Source organism: Leptodactylus fuscus, chromosome 6 (assembly GCF_031893055.1).
Source record: "Leptodactylus fuscus isolate aLepFus1 chromosome 6, aLepFus1.hap2, whole genome shotgun sequence".
NCBI lineage: Eukaryota > Metazoa > Chordata > Amphibia > Anura > Leptodactylidae > Leptodactylus > Leptodactylus fuscus.
Window position 1 is genome coordinate 60,155,746 of NC_134270.1, and position 27,736 is coordinate 60,183,481.

General features: G+C 41.9%; 1 protein-coding gene across 1 annotated transcript in view; it reads right to left on the minus strand.

Annotated features, from left to right (window-relative positions):
- ROBO3 (roundabout guidance receptor 3) overlaps window positions 1–27,736 on the minus strand; it is a 290,365-nt gene that overhangs the window by 188,879 nt on the left and 73,750 nt on the right. The gene's annotated exons all lie outside the window — the stretch shown is intronic.

A 27,736-nucleotide genomic window follows, 5' to 3' on the forward strand; every position in this document is an offset into this window, starting at 1 on the left:
CCCTAGGGCACAGCTTTATGTCTTACCAGAGAGAAATCAGGGAGGAGGGTGATGACCTCTTGAGAACAAAATACTGCTCTAATGGAGCATGTATTATAGTCTCCATCTCAGAAATTGTGAGGAGAGAGTCACTGAGAATCCAGGATGTAGAAGGGGACTTGACCATTAACCAAAGGAGATAGGTTACTGGGCTGTGGTCTGACCATGGGGTCAACAGTATCCTGGAGTCCACTACTTGGGGAAAAGGGAACATGGGCAAAAGAATATGGCCTATTCTAGAATTTATAAGGCATGGGACCAAAAAATTAACATAGTCTTTAGTGGTAGAGTGATCTTGCACCAGATATCCACTAGGTGATGTTGTATTGAAAGGTTGCAGATAGTGCTGGAGGCGGAACAAAGGCTCATGTTCAAATATTGCTGGGGAACAAAAAAGTTTTTACTCAAGGGTTTCTTTAATGTAATAGTCTCATCCTGTGCCAATCTCTGAAGATAGAGATCTGAACTAGAGAAGACACATGACATTTATTATTATACAAGATTATCTTCTGGGACAGATCCAAGAATCCAAAACTATCTCAGTGAATTTTGGACATTTGTTTAGCAAGTGGTTGGAAGATTCACATGAAAGAGGCCTTGCAGCATTATGGCCACAATGACTCTGTAGGGAACCATTAAAGGCTTCAAGTTTAGACCATTTGCCACAATAATATTGGTAAAATATAGTTTGACCCCATTCACCTGAAGCCAGATGCTGAGGATTGGTGGCATGTGCACAGAATTCAGTCTCTACCCATTTACGAGGACAATGGTGTGCGGGTTGAGCACGCCAGCGGCTGGTGATGGTGTGATGCGCTGAAGTGTAGCCCACAATAAAGTAGAATTTATGTCACTGCACTAACTGAGCTGCCGGAGATTTGTACAAATAAATCAGCATCGTGTGACGAGATGGAGGCGGCAGCTGAGAAGATGCTGATATTGACCTTGTTGTGAGCATGAATTTATCTTTCCTTATCTCTGGTGACGGCCATTGTGCTCATCGGGAATGATGTATATTAAAGAAGCCCAAACAGAGCAGCCTCTCAGGGTGAAAGACACAGAATATTTACACTGGATGATATGAAGGGAACACAACAATAGTATCGAAATACTATAAAAGTACTCGTTGTACATGGCTTCCATATAGATTTATAACACCTGATTCCTATTATCTGGCCTATGCACAAGGATTAGGGCCAGATTATCAGATTTACATAGATGACTGGAAGATGTTAATTATGTTGCTACAAGGTACCACTTACAGACATGAAGATGTACAACTATTTATCAAATTGTGTCACATAAATGAAGTGTTACATAGAGGTCACTATTACGGTATAGTAGATATATTCCTGAACATAGAAGCAGTATTATAGCCCATAGGAGGCAGTATTATAATATTTATATACATGAAGGTCATTATTATATGGTTGTACTCTGGCATGCTAAGAATGAGTGAGGACTTTTAATGTGAAACATGGCTTGCAATTTTTATAATGCAGTATTTATTCTGCATTCTATGTGTTTTACAGCCTAGGTTACAGATCCTTACATGTCGTTCTCCACTATACAATTGAAATTTTCAGTGCAATAAGAAGCAGTGTAAAACTTTCAGCAGGTAATGCATTTGAATTCCTCCTTACTGGGTACATCTGTGTTGTCCCAACCTATGGTGTTTGTGCCTTCTTGGTCCATCCATATTTAGACCACAGCACCTCTCTAGCATTTAGGCACGGTTACATGGCTTGGTGGAAGGGCTGGGTAGGTAGAAAACGAGTATATGGTCCCATACTAAGAAGAGCTTTCAATGCATTCAATACCAGGAGACCCAAATTAAATTACCTATGACCTATTACCGCACACCTGAACTGTTACATAAAATCAAACCTTCCATCCCAAACACGTGCTGTTGTTGTTATCTACTAGGGGCTCCCTTTATCCCTATATCTTTTAGGAGAGTCCCTAATTATCTCCTTTTGATGTGAAGTGAAGGGTCTGCTACGAGAGCTTTTCCACATCGCACTCCCTCCAGATCCAGTGCGATCAATATCTTCTAAATATCTCCCCCAGGTTGTTGGGGAGAATGGGTGCCAGACTGCTTCGCCATATCCTTCTCCATTTAACATTATTCTGGCAGTGATCGGCCCCATCAGCCCAGATAGAGTGAATGTCTTTCATCTGGGTGTACTGGTCTATGAAGTATCTGACAGTAATACTGCTGACAAATTTAGGGGTATATGGGCACCCTGGGATCAATATTGTATTGATTGCCACCTCTGATTGCCTTTTGTCCTTGTTATTTTCTATCCTCATGTGTGCTGTCCTTATATGTCTGTATTCCCTGCTTTGACCTTCCCTAATTTCCTTTAATATTCTTATTTGTGAATAAGCACATGGTTTGTACTTGGACAATAAAAACTTTAATAAAGGTAAAGATGATAAAAACGTGATACTGATGACCTACAGTATATTAAATCTGTAAAGATTGGACTCCCGATATCCCCACTAATAATCTGTCAGCAACTGTCAATAACTCCAGCGGGTAATGCTATTTACTTACCCATCCACTCTCCTGTGCACGGCCGCCGGCGCTTCCCCTTCTGCTGAGGAGGCAGTGAGCAGCAGCTGGGATTGGTAAGTGAGGCTGTGGGCCTGCAAACCCCACAAACACTGCTATCATTATACCCGGGGGTCTTTTCAGCAAAATTACGGGCGCAAAATTATGCAGCGTATACGCTCGTAACTCCCATTGAAATCAATGGGATCTTTTTTAGCGCACAAACTCTGACACGCCGTATACATGCCAGATTGCGCTCCACTTTACTACGTGTGAACGCAGCCGAACTTACCTCCTCTATGCTCCGGAAGGCTTCGGGCCTACTTTGAATGAGGGGGCATGTGAAATGTTTGTCTTGGGGCCCAGCCATTCCTAGTTACGCCACTGAGTAATATTCTTGTACATGGAAGCAATATTATATTTTTATTTTTGGGCATGGGGGACAGTATCAAAGAAATTCTATTCTTGTTCACTTTAATAATGAGTTTATCACAAAGATATGCAGCTAAGCTTATTAGGAGAAAAGCAAGTAGGGTTTGCAAAGTAAGGGCCTATTCACACGGAGTAAACGGGCGTGCAATGCGCTGCGTTTACAGGACGTTTGCGCTGCGATTTTGACTGTGCATGTTTGCGGTCGCATTAGCGCCGCGTAAACGCGTGTTGACGCGACCGCCAACATGCACCGTCAAAATCGCGGCGCTAATGTCCCGTAAACGCGGCGCATTGCGTGCCGCGTTTACTCCGTGTGAATAGGCCCTAACAGCAACTTTTGTCGAAACAGAAAGATCCACAGCTTACATTTCACTTTCCTGTACTCATCTCCATTGGCAGATCATTGCTCAGGAGGTACCCCCTTTATCCTATACCCTGGGCATGATGATCGGTACATTTTGAATAAAATATATGTATTTAGTAGAACATATTGTATGAAGTGTCTTTACCATACAACTTTGTAGTAATTTCTGCTCCAGTCATTGTCGATGATCATATCCATAGTGACTAGCGCGATCTTTTATAGGCAGCTGAACGTTATTCTAGTAAACATAAAGCGTCGCTCCACCTCAGTCATTTGTGTGCTCAGAATTAATGTAGGTGTAATGTGCATAAAATCATTTTCCGGAGGTAAATCAGCAGCGGGCTCCTCTGGGCTGATTCATGGCCTCCATTACTGAGAACATTCTTATCCAGCCACTTTCTCCTGACAAATTGTTACAGGATTTATTATGTGAGACCAGGCCTGCAAGTGAGAACACACAGAACGCACATTCCCCAAAACAAAGCCTTCCATAAATGATCACAGTCCATGTGGCGGGGGAGGGGGTCTTATATATATGGAAACCCGAACTGGAGTTACAGTGCACGACTCTATATCTAATAGGGTTTTGTGTGTAAAAAATAGATATATAATTCAGCTGTTTTAATTTTTAATCATATGTGAATAATGTATAACGCCGCTCCCTCATTATACACATAGACTACCGCACCGAGCTCAGCACTTCCTATTCACAGTCAAGATTCAGTAGGGAAAAACCTTGTTTAACATCTGCAGCTCTGTCATGGACCTACAAGTCAATGGAAGGAGTGGGGGGTATAATGTTTGTAAAGTAGGGAGGGAGTCCTAATAAAACTAACCCGGCTAGTCTTATTTTTTGTCTTCTTCTGTTGCCCATGAGAATTAGTCAGCCTTCATTCTTATGGTACAAGTTACAAAATATAAGCAGCAACCTGAAGGGCTGTTACAGGCACATATCTGACCTGGTGTATTATTTTACAGCCAGGTTAGTGAATATCTGTAAAGTTTGAGCCAGCCAATATCTGCTGCAATTTGTGTTGCGTTGAGTCGCAACGTTTCTGTGATCAGAGATGAGACAGCCCCTGAAGATTACAGCAGAGGACACAGATTCCACAAGAAAGAGCAACAAGTACCATAAGGAGGGCCAATAAGACCCATGTTTTACAGATTTAAATTTAGTAGGAGCATGTACAAGTGTATATGCGGTGGACTGTGACATGGAGCTTGTTGCATTACATGCCGTGGTGCAGAAACTTTAACCTAATACTTCACATATCACATCCCATTGATGGTATTGGATGGACTTTGCTCTACAGGAGGTCAAGGTGGAGGATACATTATCAGTAATTTAAGGTGTAGTTTGAGAGTTGTTCAAAATCAGTAGGCAGGTATGGTGGAGCTAAGATGTCAATGAAGAGGGGCTTGCAGAAGAGGAAAAGTAGAAGGATTAACCCAGGTATGTAAATGGAGTGGGGTAACAGGTATAAAAAAGGTAGCCAAGTGACAAAGTATGAGAAGAGCTGATGTTTGAGTGGAGTTTATGTTTCATGGATGTATACAATGGTATAATGTGTGAACTGGATTGTGTAAGGCAGAAATCATGGCAGTTGGGATGGTAATGTTGTCAAGCAAGTCAAGACAGTGGGCAGGATATAACCTTGTGGCTGGTCCTCAGTTATTGCTTATGGTGACCAAGAAATCTACCAGTTCTGTCTGACTATAGGCTGGAGTGTCATTATTTCATTCAGATGCCTTGATCTGTGTTTAATATTTTAACATTTTAATAAAATTGTGGCTTAAGCGACATACATTTTAGCCATAAAGAATATTTTAGTTATAGACTGGGAATCATGGAAGTAAAATCTGCTCCTTACAACATTGAAGCAATATTTGTATATGATAAAAGCCATGGCAGTCACAATTACAGGTGCTGAAACACAGTTGAAATGGGGAGACACATGAGAACTATTGGAGGGTATATTTTTTACATTTAAAGGGTTTTTTCCCCTCTTCAATTTATCCACAGATTAGTAGGAGGAGGAGTAGATCAGTGGGAGGACAACCACTAGGACCCCAACAATTTTGAGAACAGGGGTGATTTTCTCCCCAGCCTGAATGAAGTGGTGGTCAAGAAGACACTAGAAAGTTCCACTCATTTCAGTGGGAGTGTTGGTGGTAACCAAACATTGGACATTGGCTATCTCTGAAGGGAATCGGTGTCTGCCTTGCTATTTTAAATAGGCTGACATGAAATTTCTATAATAATTTTATTTAAAATTCACTTTTCAGAATATTTTATCTTGATACCTATCTAAAGATGAGACAGGTAAAACTATAAATCGTGCATGTTGTCGTTGCAGACATGGACACACATGATATAACACATTGTGACAGCAATCTACATGGCTTATTCAATGTGTATTTAAGTACTGTACACATAGACAGTGTCTGTTTTAGTGCACGAGTCGCCTCATGTCTCCCCCAGGGGTTGTTAACACTGGTAAAAGATGTATGAAATTACACTCATTCCTCTCTAATTGCTGCGCACCCGGCCCGCACACTTCATATTTGTATTTTATGTGCCATAATAAACCTTTCATATGTAATATCTCATTTATAGTATGCAGTATCATGGACGGCTCCCTCCAGAGCACACTTTATGGCCCAGCATCAAAGTGACTTGTTACTGCCAGGTCCACCCATTCATCTCCTGCCAGGATCTCACCAAACATTAGAAGTGCAAGAGATAGGTCCATCTACAACATCATAGGCCTGGGAGATAATTGTGTTTCTGCTGGAATTTATTATTGGAGTTCAATGGGCAGATAAAACATGTGATATGTAGCATCCAAACTGACGCCATAGAAAGTAAAAAGCAAGAAATAAAGGCAGAGTGTATATTTGGATACTGTCTTTTACTGTTCATTCTTCTTATTATATATATAAATATATATATATATATATATATATATATATATATATATATGTATATAGGCACCCTCAAATGAATTTCCCTTAGAAATGCTAATTTTCCATGATTGATTTTTCTGACGTTCCCATAACCAGCACAAATCTTCTCTGCACCATTGGGAATTTTGGTAAGAGACAGTGAGGTGAAGAGAGACACATTAAATCAGAATGACATAAACATCAGTGTGAACAAGGCCTCGCTGTCCATTGAGTGATTCGCAGTTTGTCGCTGTCCGTCATTGTCACATTTTCCCAGTGATATCAGTACAGATGAGAAATGAGAAATTACAGCTCATGACGGCTCCTGTGATAGAGGCTTTCTGCTTTTTTTTACTTGAATCTTGATGGCCTGATTGGGAGTTTTGACACTGCAGATAAAAAATGCATTGGCCCTGGCAGAAAAAAGGGAAAAAAGCTTTAATTGGGCCTTTCCGCCATGATTCCAAGCCATCCAGATGGTTAATAAGTGGAAATGTACATACTCTGTGTACATCAAAGAGGGAGCTCAGCTTGCAAACCGCTCTCCCAAACATATCATTTGCTACAAATTATTCTGTTTGAAGTGCACAGCTCCAAGCCCTTTAATGACCCACACGACTGTCACTGTCCCTGAGATGCCGGGACCATGGACTGCATGAGATGACTAGCATGCAGATGGCAAACATGCAGTCTGGTGTGTCGCTCCCAGCCAAATACCCTGTTTATATATTTGTCTTTGTTGTGAACCTTCATTAGAGGGAAGTTTGTGCTAGACATCTAATGGCACAAGTCACAACCAACACGCACTAAGAATGAAGCGACTATCAGTGGGAAGAACCGTGATCGACACACTGCACATTTTGTTTAGCTTAAGGGCATGGAATATGCACCATATGCACCAACTCGCCAGGACGGTTATTTACACCTCCAACTGCTTTCCCAGCAATTTTTTGGCAAATGTATTTCGTATACAGCAATAGTTCAATGTAGACGAATTGGCAGTATAGTCATAATTCTATATGTAATTTGTTTATGGACGCTTTACGATACCTGCGTACAGAAGAGAACTGCACACTATTAGGTGCAATAGCCTTAATATTTTATTCCACATATAGACATCTCAATACTATATGGAAATTAACAAATTCTCAGTGAAAGCACCACAGTATTCCCAGTCTGGGATCCCAGCTCTGCACTGAATCTCTAAATTGGGATTTGGCGCTGACGTTTCCGGCTCATCACTATGCACGTCATCTGTTGGGGTCACAGAGGCCTCATTTCCCTTTCAATACTCAGTGACTCTCATGAATTTTCCATGTTTAATGGTAAGAGAGTAATAATTAAAGGGCGCTAAACTGTGTTTAATATATTAAGAGACAGAGAAAGGCGTCGGTGAAATAGGTACAAATATTGATGGAATGAACAGGACTGCGTAAGATGGCAAATGAGTCATGTGATAGCAGCCATCAAAATGTGACCCCACTAAGAGTGTGGTCCACTAACCAGGCACAAACAGCAATACATAAAGGTGGGGGTTCAAAGGAAGGACACACAAAAAAAAATAAATTAAAAATTAAAGGTTATCACCTACTACCCTGCCCTTATACGAACACTCATGTATATAAAAAGTATTATTAAAGTGTAACTCCAACTAGAACTTTGTTCTATCGAAAATCTATCAAACAAACGCAGCAGGCTGATGTCACACCTCCATTATGATGTCGGTAATTCCGAACACTAGACATTACAACTGACATATTGCGGGATACAGACAGAACACTTAGAAGTATGCTGCACATGCAAGTGTGGAACCAGCCTCAAAGTACAGGGTATAGCAAATATTTAGTGAGGGTCCATTCACACGGAGGAAAATGATGAGGAATTTGGTATGGAATTTCAGCGCTGAAAAAAAAAAGCCTCCCATTGACTTCAATGGGTTCCTTTTTCTGCCAAGTCCAGGGCCCCAAGCGGTTTGCCATGGCGGAAACAGTGCAGAAAAAATCATGGTGTTTTAAAGTCACAGCAAAGTGGATGGGATTCTAAGAAATCCCATCACCACTTTGCGTTAAAATACACGTTGCAGACGCGTGGCGATCTCCAGAACCATCACGGTTTGGAAATCACCGCTACTTACGGAAACACTAGCCTCATAGGTATAATGGAAGCTGAAAGTTCTCAGAAAAAAACTCTGAACTTTCTGTCAAAAGTGCTGCAGGAAAAACCGCGATGCACTACTGCTGCAGTTTTTCCCGCAGCGCTTTTTTACTGCAGGACGCCACGTGGGGCCTTAGCCTAAAATTGATCCACAGGTATTAAGAGTTTTTAAAAGTGTCAAGATGTCTTTACAATAGACTAGTGGAAGCAAAAGCCTTGAGTAAATAAATTAACATGGTGTATATATATATAAATGTTATATAGTCATATTATAAATGACTGTGGTAGGTATACATTATAAACCAGTGGCGTAACTAGGAATGGCGGGGCCCCGTGGCAGACTTTTGACATGGCCCCCCCTGACCGACGCTGAAGACCCTAACGCCATGCACGCATTTCTGCGCACACTATAATACCTCATATTGGCCCCTTCACACAGAATTATGTCCCCATACTGGCCCCAGTACACAGTATTATGTCCCATTGTGGACACACATGAACAATTATTATACTCTGGGGTCTTTTCAGACCCCAGAGTATAATATTCGGAGACCTGGAGGGATACAAACATAACAAACTACTCTTACTTACCTATCTCCCGGCTTCTCTGCATTTTCCGTCGCTGTCGGCCATCTTCCAGGACGTCATGTAACTAGGGCCCTGCGTCGCGGGGCGTATTACGTCACGCAAGTAGGCCGAAGCCTACCCGGAGCCTGGAGAGGTAAGTAACACGTTTTTTGTGTTATCTTACCTCTCGGGCCTCCGATTGTCCGAAAAGACCCCCGAGTATAACAGTGCTTGTGGGGCCCGCGCCGTCACTTACTGATCCCGGCCCCTGCCAGGAACGGTAAGTATATAACCGCAGCGGTAACAGCTGTCACCGGGCCTCTAATGTCCCGGGCCATGTGGCAGCTGCCTCCACTGTTGCTTCCCCGGTAGTTACGCCCCTGTTATAAACCATCATGATAGGTAAATATTATAAATCACCAAGGTAGGTACAAATGATAAATCACTGTGGTAGGCACATATTATATATGACCATGGTAGGCAAATACTACAAATCACTGTGGTAGGCACATATTATATATGACCATAGTAGGCAAATACTACAAATCACTGTGGTAGGAACATATTATGAATCACCATAGCAGGTGCACATTATAAATCACTGTGGTAGCCAAATATTATAAATCACCGCGGTAGGTACACATTATAAATCACCACGTTACATACACATTATAAATCACTGTGGTAGGTATATATTACAAATCACTGCAAGGTAGGTACGTATTATAAATGACTGTGATGGAAGTAAATCTTATTAATCACCATACGGTATGCACTGTAATGTATGGACATTATATAAAGGACTAGCAATAAAGTCCCAGCCTTGTCTGCCGCACTATATCGCCATATCCTCAGTAACAGGAATAATCTGCAGTAATCGTCCGCGGTGTAGACTTGTTCAGCTGCATGAAATGTTTAATTGTGCCAGAAATCAGAGAATCCCGGAGCCACTTCTCCCTGGTGAAAGGTCAGGGAGCAGCAGATGGAAAAGCACAACATGGCTTCACTTCCCAAAGGGGACTTTCCTTTGAGACCATGTTAGGGCCCCGCAGGGTCGGTGCGAGCTGCACGTGCCAGGATAATGAGTGGCCATTTATGCTGCATGGCAGGAGGGATAATCCTCCCACAGATGACTGGAGACTTCAGAGTATAAACTGAATCACTAAAACTCAACCAAATCCTCATCACGCTGAACAATGCAAACTATACTCTATACTGTCTACAAAGTATTTGCGGAATATTTTAATCCAGTGCCAACAAGTGTCATGAAGGGAGGCCTATGGAAAAAATATAACTATTATATACTTATATACTTAGCCCTATACAAAAGAATCTAACTACTACAATTTTTGCTCTCTATGTATAAGAAGAGAACTACTATAATTAGGGATGAGCCGGTCTTGAAATTTCAGGATCATTTTTAAAATCCGATTTCCGATCATTTTCCATCTGAACCCAATCCCAATTCCGATCCTAATGCAAGTTACTGGGATTGTTTTAAATTATCGAAGATCGGATTTTTAAAATGATCCTATTCACTACACAGCATGTAGTCCAAAAATTGTTTAAATTTTTGGACTCCACGCTGTGTAGTGATTAAAAAAAAAATCCCCTGGCTACTTAGCCCCACCTAGTGTCTGCTTACCTGCACAGATCCGCGCCGATCCTCATTCTTCTCGGTCCGATCCTCTCTCATTGACATGCCTTCAGAGCGCCGTGCCCGCCCCCACCTCCCTAGGCTAGTGTTAGAGATGATGGAAGTAGGCGGGGCTTGTTTTGGCTTAGGAGAGTGTGGGCGGGGAGACGTGAGTGAATCACTCAAATCTCCCCTCACAGTACCCGCCCACACTCTCCTAAGCCACAAGCCCCGCATTCTCCCAGCATCTCTAACACTAGTCTAGAGAGGCAGGGGCACACAGGGCGCTCTGAAGGCATGTCAATGAGAGAGAAAAGGAGTGAGAACAACAGGGAGCGGCAGCGGATCTGTGCAGGTAAGTTGAGTGATCGGGATCGGAATTCCGTTCCTGATCTTTTTTAGACGGGATCGGAAACCCGATCGTGATTGTGAAATTTACTCGATCGCTGATCAGGATACGATCTTTTCCGATCGCTCAACCCTAACTATAATATAACTCCAATGTACTAGAATATAACTACTATATTATTGCCCTCTATGTACAAGAATATACCGTATATACTCGAATATAAGCTGACCCGAATATAAGCTGAGGCCCCTAATTTTACCACAAAAAACTGGGAAAGATTTTTGACTTGAGTATAAGCCGAGGGGGGGGGGGGGGGGGGAATGCAGCAGCTACTGGAAAATTTCAAAAATTAAAACGGTCAGAGTTTTTGGGTACAGTAGTTGCTAGGTGCTGGGAAAAGGGAGGGGTGTTTTGGTTGTCTGTCTGCCCCTTCCCTGAGCTTGAGAACTGTTTTTTTTCCCCCACTTGGAATTCAGCCTGGCTGAATATAGGGTATCTGCAGTGCTCCTATTAACCCCTTCCCGACGGACCAGGAGCACTGCAGATCCCCTATATTCAGTAGACCGGGCACTTTCAGACACAGGGATAGCTAATGTGTATGTGGTTCACAGTAATATTCTACTTTTATATGTATTCTAGGGAAAGGAGTGATTTAGAACTTTTATTTATTTTATTTTTTTGTTATATTTTTATCATATTTTTTTAAAGCTTCTTTTTTTCACTATTTTATGGGAGATTCTATACATTACTATTGCTGCTGGTCATAGACCCCCCCCCCCCCAAAAAAAAAAAAAATAAATAAAAAATAAATAAATAAAATAAATAAATTTAAAAAAAGCTTTTGCTTGACTCGAGTATAAGCCAAGAGGGGCTTTTTCAGCACAAAAACTGTGCTGAAAAACTCGGCTCATACTCAAGTATATACGGTAACTACTATAATTCTGCTCCTATGTACAAGAATAAAACTACTATAATACTTTCCTCTATGTACAAGAATAAAACTACTATAATACTGCTCCATATGTACAAAAATATAACTAATAGAATCCTGCCTCTTAAGTACAAGACTATATCTACTGTAATACTGTTCCCTATGTACAGGAATATAACTACTATAATACTGCCCCCTATATACAAGACTATATCTACTTGTAATACTGCCCACTATCTACAAAAATATAACTTCTATAATACTGCTCCCTATGTACCAGAACATAATTAATATATGACTATCACAACCTTACAGCATCGAGGTCCTGGGTTCAAATCTGACAAGTGCAAGATCAACAGACAACAGACCATGAACAACAGACCCTAGTGGGTGTTTGGGAAGAACGCCTGTATGCCAGCCACAACTCCACTGCGGATATTTTTCTTTAATGGGTGGATGGGATTAGCCACAACCCTATCCGTTTTGCAGATACTGTAATACATGGCGTTTTCGAAACGTGGGGCCCATGAACAAAATATAAATACTATAATACCGCCCCCTATATACAAGAATAGAAATATTATTCCGCCCTTAACAAAAATGGTTTCACGGAATCATTAACAACAGAAGAAACATAAAGGTGAATACCCTGAATTGTCTTTCAGTCACATTTCCAATGAATGAATGAGTTCTGAAGAAGAGGTGCTCAGTAATGATTCGCTATAAACAATGAATAATAGACACATCACATTTTGCAGGAAGAGCCGCCAGATTTAAGCCCTTTATTTGTTACTTTAATGCAAGACCCCAGGGAGCAATCTCCATTTTCCATTTAATATCAGCGTATAACTGGGATGGCAGGCGTGCTCTGCTCAGGAATGGGGATCATCACTTTCAGATGGGTTTGTAATCTTCCTGCATAGTTTGAAAACCATAAAGAGATTATATGGGGCTTAAATCCTGAATACTGCGTCCTAACCTCCACAACACTGGAAATACAGATCAGATTGAGGAAGCTTCGGTGGCACCTTCATACAGGAGACGCCTCTATAGACTCTATTGTTTGCTTGTATTCTCTGAGCTGAGAAATAATAATAATTACATCTTAAATCAAAGCTTTTAAGTCCTAATTACCGTCAATGTAGCGGATGCATCGCTCAGCCTGGAAAGCGCAAAGATAAAGGCGTCTATTAACACTTATTACCTGTAGCTTCAGCATCCCGCTAATAGACTTGTACAGGTCACATTCATTTATTTCCTTCTAAACCAGAGGTGTAAATGAGATTCTGTGTCCCAGGAACAAAGTTGTGCAGATAGAATATATAACCCGAGTATACAGTACATGTCATATATCTTCTTGTATATAGCACAATGCTGATATATTCAGGCATATGCTGGTATATAATTAGAGTCCAATGAAGTCAAGAACAGCACCATGTATAGAATCCTTCCCAGGAAGGAAGCTAAATGGACCCGACATAGCCTTCAATAGCTATGTAGATAAGGAACAGGAAGAACACCAAACTGATGAATAAAAGTGATGTGTTGATTTATTCCAAGTGGAAAGTTTTGGTTCTACATACATAGACCCTTTCTCAAGCTTGGGAAGGGTTCTGTGTATTGTGGGGAAGTTAGCTCCGTAGAAGCAGTGAAGCGGACCCAAACCGTCAAGACAGGGACACAAAATATGCAGCAAACTCGTTTATTTAGAGAAAAAAAAACAGGAAAATAAATAAACTTTCACTTCAGCCACAAAATGAGAAAAACAAAATACAGCCTTAACTTCAGGCAAAAACAAAATAAAAAAAACCTGCTCGTCTGAGCAACTAACTAAACAGAGCGGTTAACCTAACTATACATCTGGCTTACTTATGACCACACAAACAAAACAAGCATAATATTGTCTCACCGGACTCTGGGTTACAGGACAGAACCACACACCTTCTTTCACCTCATGGAACTTCACTGGAGTGTAGGATCTGAAGCCTTTTTCTGGCCCAGTAATGAGCCAAAGATCTACACCTGGACTGAGGCCTACTCCAGAAACCTGGGGATGATAAAGCTGGACTCCAGCACTCTGCCTGTCACCTTCTCACAGTATGTAGAACCGAAATGTTGCAGTTGGACTAAATCCACACATCACTTTTTATTCATCTGTTTGGAATGCTGCCTGTTCCTTATCTACCTGGTATATAATTATTTATATATACAGCTGGTATAAATTACACATCCATCTCATCCATCTTATTGTATGTAGCAATATGGACCATGCTGGTATAATCTAAGTTTATTCTGAGATGTATGCAAACAAAATTATTCAACCCTCATTGCTTATTATGTTTGGCACCAAAATTTACAAACTTTCAGCTATTTGCAAAACAAAACTGCAACAAAACCGATAAATCAAGTTCTTTTCACTATTTGCAACAAAAATTGCCATTACAACCACCTGAATAGAATCCCTCATAAGAGCACACACAGGCAAATCAGGTGTTATGGTAGGACAGGGGTCAGCAACCTTCAGCACTCCAGCTGCTGTGAAACTACAATTCCAAACATGCTCCATTCACTTGCTTGGGAGTTCCAAGAACAGCAGAGCAAGTATGCATGCTGGGAATTATAGTTTTACAACAGCTGGAGTGCTGAAGGTTTCCTACCACTGTGTTAGGGTATGTTCACACAATGGAAATGGAAGAGGAATTTGAACATCCGCCTCAAATTCCTCTTCCATTTCCACGCCTCAGGCACCAACCGATTAGGCTCAGATGAATGAGTGGTCTGCGCCACAGACTCTGCAGCTCTATCAGCGATGGAATCCGCTGCAAGGTCAAGCAGGCTTATTGTTTTCAGTGTCCTGCATCACTCTCTGCCTTCCATTGAAAACAATGGGAGGCAGTATCAGGGCAGAATGTGTGAACAAGCCCTTAAGCACACCTGATGTAATAAACAAAGGCCTCAAAGTTTGCAACAGGGATGCTTGAGATAAAACACATCAAATACTGTACCTGGATGGGAATGGGACTGAGCTACAATACCAAGCACAGCCACTCTTAAATGTACAGAGTTGTGCTTGGTTTTGTGGGAAGAGGCCAAATACTACTGGCTCTTTAAACAGCTGATCAGCATGGGGCGTGTTTTTTAGACCACCCCTAAGGATAGGTCATTACTGCGAGCTGCACTATTCACTCACCATATAAACTGTAGCAGCAGGTATAGGTACAGCAGCGCTGCCCCATAAACAGTACCCACTGCATTACCTATACTTAGTGCTAGTTTGTACAGAAAGTAAGAATGTCTCGCAGTATGTAAACATTACAAAGAACTGCATTGTCTCAGTACAAGTGATCTGCAGGGGTCTCAGGTCTCAGACTCCTGTAAATCTAATATTGATGGCCAATCTTCAGGAGAGGCCATCTATACTGCAAACTGGATAACCACTTTAGGCTGAGACTCCACTTATCATTGAAACAGGAAGAGGAGACAGGAGAAAAAGTGAAACCCTGAGATAGGAAAACAGCTTTTTAGCTACATGCAGTCTCAGGGTTAAAGTTTTCATAGGTGTTATTTTGGGACTTATGACATTTGAGCACTTTTGATATTTTTTTTAGGTGGCAGGACAAACAAGATGGATTTGGGCACTTAATTTTTATTTTTTTTGCTGTGTGAACGAAATAGTATTATAGGTCAGACTGTTACAGACGTGGTGGTATCAAAGTTGTGTGGATTTTTTAATTTTAAAAATATTGGAAAATGTTTTGTACTTTTCCACTGGAGAGCCCAATGTATAGTATATATGTATTGATACCACCACATCTATAATAGTCTGAACTATAATACTATTTCGTTTGTTATTCTGCCACCTAAAAAAAAATATCAAAAGTTATCAAATGTCATGAGTCCCAAAATAACCCCCATGAAAACTTTAACCCTGAGACTGCATGTAACTAAAAAGCTGTTTTCCTATCTCAGGGTTTCACTTTTTCTCATGTCTCCTCTCCGCTTCCTGTTTCAATGACAAGTGAAGCCTCGGCCTAAAGTGGTTATCCAGTTTGTGGTATAGATGGCCTCTCCTGAGGATTGGCTATCAATAATGTGGGAAGAGGTAAAATTGTTGTTAAATTGTTTGACTTTTTTTTTTTTGCAAACAGCTGAAAGTTTCAAAATTTTGCTAATAAATCTAATTTGAAATTGGGGTGAATAATTCTGATTGCAACGGTATATACTGTATGTTCTGCTGGTATAACGTGGGCATCTGCTGGTATATAATTATATAGGGATAGCTGATATAAGTTATACATCCTGTTATAAATAGCAATATAGAAGGTGTGGGAAGAATCTTGGTATCTGGTATACTTTCACAGAAAGTCCACAGAAGTATCGTCTGCAGATTTTCTGCTTCCATTATACCTATAGAGAAACCGCCAGCGTTTCAGTAGATATAACTATGCGTCTCTGCTGCGCTTGTGACCATAAAACACCACATGGGGTGATCTGAGTTTATACAAGGGAGTATTATAGTACTTTAGAGGACTTGCAACATCCATGCATTACATGGCAGCCCAATGATCTATGTAACGCTACTTTACTCCTGTGGTGGCGCTAAAGGACACTTCCTACCAAGTTCTCCCACGGTTTACAGCTGATGTGTGATCCCAGGATGCCACATGATCAGCTTGTTCTCAGGGGATTCTACAACCTAAAAAGAAGAAAAAATATACAAAGAATATTGTGGCAGGGAAATCCATCAAACTTTGAAGGCCGCGGCTCAGTGTTAATGCTGTTGACACTTTGTACAGTAAAGAACAGTTCATTTTGGGATAAGCCTGTGAGGAAAGCATTTAGTGCAGTCACATGAGAGCACAGCTGTCGCCTGCAGCTCCTCATGCTGTAACTAAGCAGAAGAGGATTGAGGACCTGATGTTGAAGCTTGGGGAGCACTCGGCTTTATGACGATAGTAAAGTTTGTCTTCCAGATGCAGAATTAATTCATTGCCTGCGCAGTTTAGAGCTTCAGCGCAGCCCAGCGGGTTATCGGGATAATCAGCCGTCCTCGGGCTGCGAGAATGAATATTTGATTATGGGATCTGCTGGAAGAAGGAGACACAGAACAAACAGACTGGGATGTAATTAGGTAACATTAGGAACGTTATCTCACAGAGCGCTACCTCGTTGCCATACGTGATGGGCGCCTCTGACAGCGATCACTAGGACAAGTAACTGTACACCCCATTCTGGGTTATTAAGCTTCTGTTTCTGGCAGAAAAACAAAGGTATCAGTGAAATGACATTTCCATCATCTCTGAGATGGTTACGAATAAGACCTGCAGACCGTTCTGTGTCAGCGCTCTTGATACAGACTCCAAGTGCAGCACGAGATCGAAGTGGTGATAAGCCAGAGGACAGGGGCATTAAATAATTACATGTCATTACACTGTGTCCTCTATGTACCCTCTCCTCCCAAATCAATAGAGTCCGCTCTGCAGAACACTGTCACATTCACAGGTCTAGCATCACTTATTCACATGGTGTAGCATCTCTTATAGAGCCTGCATCTTGGTGTATTGTCACCTACAGGGATTAGGCTACAGTCTACATCTAGATATATTACCTCTTACAGAGAGAAATCTACAAGACCAATTTCCCCGCATAGATGGATGTTAATGTGCTGCATCTTTGGTGCACTGTTCTTTCTTGAGCCAAAGATGCGATACATCCATCATTCTGCAACTTGGTTGACACTTTTTGCAAAAGTGGACAGAGCTGCTTGGGATCTTAGCCTATTATATTCCATGCCAGAAATGTACACTATTTCATTACTGGCATAGATTTCAATACTAGCACATGGCAGTTTGCCTGTTTCCAATCGGGGATGTTATTAAAGGGACTCTATCAGCAAAATTATGACGTATGAGCCCCACATATGCCTGAATAGCCTTTAAAAAGGCCATTCAGGCACCACTAATCTTATTTTAAACACCCCACCCCGTTTTAAGCTAATACCCTAAAAACCAATATGCAAATTATACTTACCGTGCACACTGGGCGGTTCATGCACTGGTCGACGTCATCTTCGGTCCCACCTTCCGCTGGTGTCTTCTTCCAGCGATGTCCTCCCGGGCTTGCTCTTCCCCGCCTCCATCTTCTTATCTTCCTGCGGGCGCTCCAAACTTCCATTAACAAAAATGGCGTCGAAGAGAGCTACTGCGCACGTGCGGGATTTGAACACAGCCCGCAGGAAGATAAGAAGATGGAAGCGGGGAAGAGCAAGCCCGGGAGGACATCGCTGGAAGAAGACACCAGCGGAAGGCGGGACCGAAAATGATTTCAACCAGTGCATGAAAAGCCCAGTGTGCACGATAAGTATAATTTGCATGTTGGTTTTTAGGGTATTAGTTTAAAACGGGGTGGGGTGTTTAAAATAAGATTAGCGGTGCCTGAATAGCCTTTTTAAAGGCTATTCAGGCATATGTGGGGCTCATACAGCAAAATTTTGCTGATAGAGCCCCTTTAAGACTTGTGTAGGAATTGCCAGTCTTAATAAATTCCCCCAATGAGTCTACAGCTTTATGTAATGTTATGGCTGGCGTTACCTATGTGCAATCTGGCAGCATCTGCTGCCAGACTGAATAGGGGGCAACTTCAGGATGTCTACAACTCACTATGGGGGTGAATAGGAGTCAGCATCAGCACTCTGACCAGGTTGCAACTACACAGCAAGTAACTTAGAAAATCGGGCTAGAGTAGCTCATCTATGGGAATGGAGCTGATGGGCTAGTCTTGGGTACAGGGTCAGACTGACACATCGGGGTACCAGAGGATCCCCCAATGGGCCCCATGCCCATAGGAAGCCCTACTGGACCACTACTGCCTTTTTTTAATAGGCAGTGGAGGTGCGGTAGCTACCCCTATTCAATTACCTCTCCCTGCTCCTGGTCAGGGGCCCCACCTGTACACTGTAAATTACATCATTGTGGCACACAGGGCCCAGGCTGAAGTAGGAAAAGGAGAGGCCTTGAGTGATGAGAGGTAAGAGATGCAGCCAGGTTCTCTACAGTTTTGTGATCCATTTTTAAGAACCGGATCGCAAAACTGGGGAGAAGTGGCACCGCCAACACGGTTCTGCTACTAGTGGAGCAGAAAGGCACAGGCTTCCTACTTTACTACTCATAGGCCCCATTGAGCCTTTGGCCTACAAGCTAAGCTCAGATACTTACCTGGCAAGTAGTCACCTAATACTGCTATGGGAGGAGCAGTGAAGGGGCCACTGTATGGGCCATACAGTGGCTCCTTCACTATTCCCTCCCCATAAAGTGGTCACATCACTATTCCCCCCCATACAGTGGCCCCTTCACTGGTCCCCTATACTGTAAGGGAACCATTGCTGGGATGATTATATTGTGAGAGAAAGGGGCAATAAGGGAGGCCAATAGCCCAGGAGACATAAAAAGGGTTGTGCAGGATAACATTTTTTTGTTTTTTTTATTGGGCAGGTGAAAACAAATATTAAAAAAAACCTCAAACTTTCTCTCCTGTCCCCAGTGTATCTCAGTGCGGTTCGGTGTGGTTCCAGCAGAAGTTCCCTCTGTACTTGACTACCAGGTGCATCATGTGACCCCTGCGGTCAATCAGCGGCCTAAGGGATCGAACCTGGAATGTCATGGCCAGTGAGGACTTCTGCAAAAAGAAGACAGCGGAGGTGCAGGACCACACTGTGCTGGGGGGACACCGGAGCACTGGGGACAAGTGAGTATGGTTTTTGGGTTTTTTTGGTAGGAGGGTTTCACCTCCCCCATAATTCTGTTAGTGGTTTTAATGTGTAAGCCAGGCACACAAACTGCAATTGACAGTATCAGGAGAAATCAGAGAAACCACTGACCCCAGCTGTATAACCATTTTGATGCCTTAGTCAGTTGACTAATGACAGACAGACATGATCATTGGGGCAAAACATATTTGCACAGGGTACAATCTAACCTAAGGCTGGCATCTGATTTGTCCCATATAGACAGACAGTGAGCATGGAGTCTTCAGCCTGGTGTATCTATACTTACAGTATAAGAACACAAGCCCCATTTATTAACAGTCAAAAACTTAGACCAAATAGTCTAAAAATTTCCCAGATTTATCAGAGAGGCTGACGCTGAGTAATAAACCTGGTATCCAGAATTTTACTACAGCATTTCATTGCAACTGTGCTGCCCATTATTGCATATTATATACGTTGCCTTGCCAAGCTAGCTGGAATTAAATTGGCCTAAAATTTGATGCCACATTCTGAGCCTAAGGCTACATTCACATTTGTTCCGTAGACTGTGTTAGAGACTCCATTGCAAAGTCCCCCTGAAATCAGCGGACATTAAAGGTTGGCCCGGACAATTTTTTTGTCTACCAATTTCAGATTTAAATCTACAAAGGACCAGAAAAACGGACGGAGGATGTATCTAATTTAGGGCAGGGATTATCAAGACCCAAGTTGAAATCACTGTTCTTGATAAATTAGCCCCACAGGGTCTTCAGCCTGATGTATTATGATGTATTGTTATCTGCACAAAATCTTACCATGACTGGCAGCCTCATCTGTAAATTTTAGCATCATTTAGGGCTCGCTCACACGGGGCAAGAGGGGGTGGATTTTGACGCCGAATGCTCCTCAAAATCCGCCCCCTCACAATAGAGGTCTATGCAGACCGCTAGCTTCCTTTTTAACGTGAGCAGTTTGTTCCCGCTCACGGAAAAAAGCAGCAAGCTGCCCTTTCTTCAGGTGGACTCCGTGGCTGATTCAGCCACGGCGTCCACCTCACGACAGCACCCTCTGGACTAGGCCCAATCATTTGGGCCTACTCTGGAGAGGGAAGCTGCAACTGTCGGAAGCCGTGACAGTCGCAGAAGGCACATTTTGGTCCTATTCTGACACAGCTTCCCGCGTCAGAATCAGGACCAAAATACGCAGTCCCTAGCCCCATGTGAACTAGCCCTTACGCTTCTCTTTCCTTCTCTATCTAGGTCCAGGGTGCAATGAAGACTTTCTAACAACATGTCTGTGCACAAAAGCTTCCCTTGTCTCCCTTTCTGTGTCATATCCCTACACAGAATCCCTTGTTGTCCATTTGCTGACCAAATGTTAATTTTAGCATTAAAAAGTTAATTTTCTGTCTTCTGACAGTGGAAGGTTGTTTTTCATATCTTCTCCATCTGTCTCACTCTCGTTCACCAGAGGGCAAGGGTGATAAATTTATAATGTACAAACTGCCAGCCATTAACCAAAATCAGAAAGGAGATCAAAAAGTTTAATCAGCCTTAGTTTGGTGATGTTGACCTGTGAGCCCCCAGGCACATGGGTCTACTCACACCTACAACCTCTATAGTTACGCCAGTGTTTTGGGGCTCCTTAGGCTGCTGGGTCCATTTGCAACTGCAAGCTCTACACCCCTTCAAGTTATACTCCTGGTTTTACTTTAATCCTATAAATTACAGTCATGCTCTCAATGACTTTATACAGTGAGAATTAAACATCATACAGTATGTTACAAATAGAGCAATGCAAACCAGATATCACTGGAGGATGTTTGAGCTGCAGATGAGATGAATGGCAGGCACTGGTAGCCCCAGATTTCCATCTTCTTATGAGGAGGTGATCGCTACTGACAGTGTACTTACAGGACTATTACCAAACATCCATAAATATTCTTTATCGAAACTGTACATTCCCTTCTAACATGTCACTGCATCCGTGTAGAAAAATCGTATTGTTTGCTGACAATTGACAAAAGGATCGAAGCTATCACTGCTCCGTCAGCACTGAGGATAGAGATTATTGGCTTCAGTGTAAATGTGTCACCTCTGCATGGCTGATGTGATCGGACTTTGTTGGAGAGGAAACGATTTTGTTACTTGTCAATAGCTGGAGGGTCAAAGATCTTTGTCTGTAAAGTGTCGCATGGAGGAAATACAGGAGGCCGTGTCACATAATGACATATAATACATGCAAGGTGCCTGCCTGATGATAATGTGTGAACAATTCCAAGTACAGTGTGCTACTAAGCCGCTGTATCTAAGCCTGTGATGTGTGAAACATAGTCAATGTATCTAAATCTAAGTACACATAACTCAAGTTGTGACTGATGTGTTAATATATGGACACCAATAGTTCTCGATGGAACTCGTTGACCTGTACTGGGGTCTGTGAAGTAACTTTTGCCAGAAAAATGTAGCTGTCTTCCCCATATAGGTTCCTCTGTAACATTTCCAAAACACATGTTTTACATGTTTCAAGACAAGAAACACCATGGGGGGAATTTATTAACATGTCTATATCAGTTTCCTGGCATAGATGTATGAAGATGTGTGACATGCTTGATGGAAGGTCCTCTCTTGAGCCAAAGATGCAACACATTCCCCGCTCGGTGCCTTCCTGGCCACTTTCCGCTGGATGGGGATACGAGACTGATAGATTAATTATAACTCACCCCACTTCTGGCAAACTGGCGTATATCTGATTAATAAAGGGTCCGGTGCCTCTTAATAACAATGAAACAAAGCCTTTTTTTCCAATTATGTAAGAATACTGAAAAAATAGGTGTGTCTGTATATTCCTTATGTAGTCCTTACAGTGACACGTCATATTGCTACTATAATAAAGAGATGCAAATTGTTTGTAAGAGAACAATACCCCCAGTGGTGTCAGTCAAAGTGCCCCAGGTGGACAATTCCCACAAGCACCAGCCTGACCCACTCAACTTTTAGTCAGTGTCACCATAGCCATTCTACTAGCAGTGCATTAGACACATTAGACTCAAGTTGATGAAAATTGCTGAGTTTAAGGGGACGTTCACACTACCGCTGCTGTCCGCCCAGGGGTTTCCGTCCTAAACCCCGGGGAAACTGGACAGGGGACAGCTTGCCAGCAGTAAGCTTTAAAACCCATTTATTTGAATGAGTTTTTAAAGCAAACTGCCGGTGTCCATATGCAGCCTCTTTGCCTGGAAACCATTTTTGTACGGACACAAAATCCTGCATGTAGGACTTTGTGTCTGTGCAAAAAAAAAAACCAAAACAGTTTCCAGGCGGAGAGGCTGCATATGGACATTGGCGGTCACCTTTAAAAACCCATTCAAATGAATGTCCAGTTTCCCCGGGGTTTATGATGGAAACCCATGGGTGGACAGCGGCGGTAGTGAGACCCCGGCCTAAATGAAATAATTTGCAACCATTTTAATTGGCTGATAACACACCATTGTCTGGAAACAAGTCAGCTGTGTTTGAAATTTCAAGCAGCATGGTGGCTCAGTGGTTAGCACTGCAGCCTTACATTGCAGGAGTCCTGGGTTTAAATCCTGCCAAGAAAAGGAGTTTGTATGTTCTCCCCGTGTTTGTGTGGATTTCCTCCCATACTCCAGAGACATACTGATAGGGAAAAACAGAAAAAAAATGTCATCCAATAGATGCAGGAAAAACCTTTTGTCCATAATATCAGTTGTCCTCTGACCTATCCTTGTATTGCCAATTTGAACAATTGTAATAACCAAAAGACTAAACAGTATGGCTGCTATGGCGAAACAGTAGTCCATCAGATGATTGTTCATTCCACCTACTGAGGTGCAGAAGTTTGCTCTAGTCTAGACTTATCCTGTGTGATACAGCCTCAGATCTTAGAGCTTCTGTCAGCTCCATCTTCCCTGACAACTCCTAATTGCTCGGCATGGGGTCCTGCAATGACTTGTGCATTTTTAATTACGCAGGTAGAGCGGCAATAAAGAACATCACTTGCAGGAGCTAATCAATTAAACACAAATCAATGCATCTCGTTATGCAAATTTTATACATGAACCACAGGACACAAATGTCAGCGCGGTGCATCTGTGAGGTGCTGGGAGAAAGGCCCGTGATTAGTGACAAGATCCAGGTTAATTTATGCAAAAGGCAATGACTATTTCTGAATCAATTAATTCCTCGCCTTAGGCTTATTCTTCTATTCTCTGCATAAGGCTGAGCTCTGTTACGTGGCCTCGTGTGCATGTGTGGAGTCTTTCATGTCCTCTTAGATTGGACAAAATGCCACACGTTTCAAAGCCAGTTACAGTCACTGAGAGGTCTATTTAGCGGGTGCTGCATGCCATGTCCTACAATTTATATAATTTCATGTATTGCCTTATTTAACATAACGATTCACAGTTGCGTATAGGGAATTACATATATGACAATTCCTTAATATACTCCTGGTATTAGAATAGCTCACGTCTGAATTATATTCCGTCTATGGAGCAGAAAACAAACACTGCCCTAAGACTACCTGGGCCTCAAGAAAAAACTAAGGTAAACAGAAACCGTACTATATTTTACTTCCTAGACTGAAATCTGACTGCTTGGTACTGCTATAGGCAACTCCTTTGCTTCCATATACTCCTGTATTTATAGGTACACCCACAAAAGTGGATGTACCACCTGCACTGCAGTCCCAAAAATTACAATATTGCTAAGATCTGTCTGCCATATTAAAACCCCCACAGCAGACACTACAGAACAAGCACAAATTATTAATACACACTTGAATCAACATTATACACAGGGCAAACAGCTGGACCTGATAGGTTACCCAAGCAGTGAAAAAATTCCATATTTGACAGAATATTTATGAACATAGCAAGTGAAATCATTAAGCTAAGACCATAACCCATGTTGTATCTGTATAGTCCCTGCCCCCCAAACGCTCCATCTACCACCATGATGTCTTGGAGTGACAGAGCATGACAGAAACATGGAGCGTAGCGATTACAACTCTGTACATCGACAGATGGCGGAACAACTGTATGACAACCTTACATGTGCTCCACAGCAACCATTTTGTCGCTCGCCTTCTGCTTGTGTGACAGATACTGTTCTAATACAGTCTGAAGAGTAGAGAACAAACAAAAAACATCTCTCCCTATCTCTCTGCCGATTGTTCCTGATTTTTTTAAGTGATACCAAGAAAGCAGAAGAAAAATAGCCTAGATATACTGGGTAGGATTTACTAAGCTAAATGCAGGAGTATTCTGGCTTAATTTGCACCAAAACTTTTCTACATGCTGTGCGGCACATTTATTATGTGATACATATATTATTAGACACTTTTTTTGCTGTGAACAGGGATTTGCTCTTTGGAAAATGACATGACTTGCCTAAAATTGGGCAAGGAGTAAGATTTGACAATGAGCACAAAAGTGCAACGAATTCTTAAAGTAAGCCAGCTAATAAAGTCTTAAATTGCACCAAAAACTACAAATAAATAAATAAATATATATATATATATATATATATATATATATAAATATATATATATATATATATATATATATATATATATATATATATATATATGTCTTTCTCCATGGTATTGTCACAGATTATTCACACAATAAAGAATTCCTCTGATGAAAAAAAAACAAATAATCCCTTTGCAGTGCCATATGTTTGGGGAGGGGGCTGATATGTAATGATATGATTAATCAGATATGTAAGAAACTGAATAAACATGTGAGTGATGTCTCCAGTTATTTATATTCATTCTGAATTATTAACACTTAATACAAGGACAAAGCTGACTAAAAAGTTCACTACAACCAACACAACTTTGTGGCGTGTGTATATTTGTAATTGTCAAGGGCTGCAATTCCTTCTTTTGATGTTTATCTGTCGATCTATATACATACATACGCCACAGAACAAGGGGAATCAAGGGGGCACCTTCCTGTGCCCTGTATATACAGGTCTCCAACAGACTTGTACATGCATCCTACAAAGAAAGCCCACACAGTTGGTCTAAGGTTATGGCACAATCCTTAAATGACCAGTTAGGACACGCTGTCCCTTGCATTTCACCTGGGTCACTGGTTTTCAGAGGCCACTCCCCAGTTATATATTACAATTCGTAGATGTGTCCTCTCTGTGCCAGAGATGGATGATGTGGCTACATAGTAAACTAGATTTGGATTTATATCATTAATATTAATTACCGTCATCTCCTTGTGACCCTCCTACCGCAAAGACCTTCCCCAGAGACAGTTAATAATTCCTCCAGTGAAAACACAGATAATATTAATAACACGCAGGCATCTGATGCTCAGCCTATGGTTTCTGGATTTCCATCTATTTAGCACATTTTACCATTATACATATGTAATGACATCACTAAAGGGGCTTTCAAGCTTTAGCTTAAGGATACATAACATACTTAGCAGCAAATACAGAACACGAAAAGCTTATCATTATCTTGGATTACCAAAATAACAATGAAGTGATGTGCAAATGGTGATATTGTAATACTGGGATACTTCACATAGTGATGTCACAGCACTGGCATAATCAGCTCCAGAATTATGCACATAGTGATGTCACAGTACAGAATGAATGCACATCACGATATCATAGCAAAGGCATACAAAAAGGGTCATGCTATCTAATGTAATAGCACCGCACAACAAAGAAAAACGTAACAATGTCATGAAGTCAAGGTGTCAAGGTGTAATGTCAAGGTGTAATGAACACAGGGAAAAAGTGGTAATGTCATAGCACAGGACAAATGCCATTGTCATCAATGATAAGCTTTCCCCCAGTTGTTGGCACTTCTATGCCTTCTACCATAGCAGTTATGCCCATGTTGTAAATCTATACTATTTCCGACAGCTGAAAGTTTGATACAATTTACAGCCAGTGAGTTAAAGGAATATTAAAGGATTTTGATTGATAGCCTATTGTTAGAATTATCAATATCATATAATGGCGTCCAAGAAGCGGCTCTTCTAACTATGTGGTGATGGCCATGAGACAGACATGACATCAGTCACTAAGAGACGTCAGTGTTGCAACCCTTTTGATCAGTTGACCAGTGCGGATGCCAGAAGTTTGACCCACATGATCTGATATTAATGACCTGTCCTATGGATAGGCCATCAATATACAAATCTCTGAATACCCCTTTACACAGAACAGCAGCACAATGTGTTATTCTGGAGTCCATGCTGTTTTAGCTTACAGAAGATTGTTGTCTTCTTTATGTAATGTATTTCATAACATTAATCTGAAAAAGAAAGGCCAACACAAAGATTAAAATGGCAGCTTCTTTTTGACTGGAGCCCTCACTTGCCCTATAACAATCCCTATTTCGATGCGTATTCTTGACTATCCATACAACTACCCAGCGCCGCACCTCTAATGAGGCGAGGTGAGGCGGCCACCTCGGGTGGCGGACCGGAGGGAGCGGCAGCCTGGGCGATTTTTGATTTTTTTTAAAACTTTTTTTTCTTTAAACCAGCGCAAGGAGAGCTGCCGCTCCCCTTGCGCTGGTTCAGACGTCTACATATTAGCGTAGGCGGCATCATCACACCGCCTACACTGATACATAGACGTCTGACTGCCGAGAGAAGAGGATCGCGGAGGCAGCGGGAGCAGGAGCAGCAGCGAGATCGGTAAGTATAATAACTTTTTTTGTTTTATAATAGGCCGCTACCTGCTGGAGTATCTCCAGCAGGTAGAGGCCTATTTACCAACCTCCCCGAACATGCTCACCGCTGCCCCCGCTTCCCCTTGTACTATAGGCCGCGGAGGTCGTCAGTGAGTAGGCCCAGGCCAGGCCACGATCCCACTACCACTGTTATTATACTCGGGGGTCTTTTCAGTATTGTTGAGGCTCAGGCTAGGTCTACATCTGTGTTCGGGTTTCCGTTCAGGGAGGGGTCCCCTGAACGGAAACCTAATCCGCATACAAAGTGGTTACCTTAGGAAAC